This window comes from Hipposideros armiger, unplaced genomic scaffold (assembly GCF_001890085.2).
Source record: "Hipposideros armiger isolate ML-2016 unplaced genomic scaffold, ASM189008v1 scaffold_400, whole genome shotgun sequence".
Taxonomy (NCBI): domain Eukaryota; kingdom Metazoa; phylum Chordata; class Mammalia; order Chiroptera; family Hipposideridae; genus Hipposideros; species Hipposideros armiger.
Window position 1 is genome coordinate 1,059,214 of NW_017731750.1, and position 1,573 is coordinate 1,060,786.

The window sequence follows — 1,573 nt, forward strand, 5'->3', positions numbered from 1 at the left end:
TTCAATATCTGCAAATCAATTAATGTAATACATCACATTAAAAAAATGAAAAATAAAAATCATATGATCATATCAATAGATGCAGAGAAAGCATTGGACAAAATCCAGCAGCCATTTATGATAAAAACTCTTAGCAAAGTGGGAATAGTGGGGTCATATCTCAACATAATAAAGGCCATATATGATAAGCCCACAACAAACATCGTACTTAATGGGGAAAGGCTAAAATCTTTCCCCTTAAGATGAGGACCAAGACAAGGCTGCCCACTTTCACCACTTCTATTCAATATAGTTCTCAAAGTTCTAGCCACAGCAATCAGACAAAAAAAATGAATTAAAAGGCATCCAAATTGGAAAGGAGGAAGTAAAATTGTCATTATATGCAGATAACATGATACAATATATAGAGAATCCCAAAGACTCCACCAAAATACTCTTAGAATTGATAAATGAATTTAGTAAGGTAGCAGGATACAAAATTAACATTCAGAAATCAGTTGCATTTGTATATACCAATAATAAACTATCAGAAGAAGAAATCAGGAAATCAATCCCATTTACAATTACTTCAAAAGCAATGAAATACCTAGGCATAAATTTAACCAAAGAAGTAAAAGACCTGTACTCAGAAAATTATAAGACATTGAAGAGAGAAATCAAAGAAGATACAAATAAATGGAAATACATACCATGCTCATGGATAGGAAGAATTAATATAGTTAAAAATGTCAATACTACCTAAGGCAATATATAGATTCAATGCAATTTCTATCAAACTACCAAGGACATTTGTCTCAGAAATAGAACATATAATCCTAAAATTTATATGGAACAATAAAAGACCCCAAATAGCCACGGTAATCTTGAGAAATAAGAACAAAGTGGGAGATATCATGCTACCCAACATGAAATCATACTACAAGGCTACAGTAATCAAAACAGTATGGTACTGGCATATAAACAGATACATAGTCCAATGGAACAGAATAGAAAGCCCAGAAATAAACCCATCCATATATGGTCATTTAATCTATGACGATGGAAGCAAGAATTTACATTGGAGTAAAGATAGTCTATTTAATAAATGGTGCTGGGAAAATTGGACTGACACGTGCAAAAAAATGAAAATGGACCACCTACTTACGCCATATACGAGAACAAATTCAAAATGGATTAAAGGCTTAAATGTAAGACCTGAAACCATAAATCTCCTAGAAGAAAACATAGGAAGTAAATTTGCAGACATTACTCTTAGTAATATTTTTGCTGACATATCCCCTCGGGCAAGGGAAATAAAAGAAAAAATAAACATATGGGATTACATCAAACTTAGAAGTTTTTTTCTCAGCAAAGGAAATCATCAATTAAACAAAAAGGCAACCTTCTGAATGGGAGAAGATATTTGCCAATGATGTATCTGATAAGGGGTTAATATCCAAAATGTATAAAACACTCATGCAACTCAACACCAAAGAAACCAACAACCCAATTAAAAAATGGGCAGATGATATGAAGAGGCATTTCTCTAAAGAGGACATACAGATGGCCAACAGGCATATGAAAAAATGTTCAA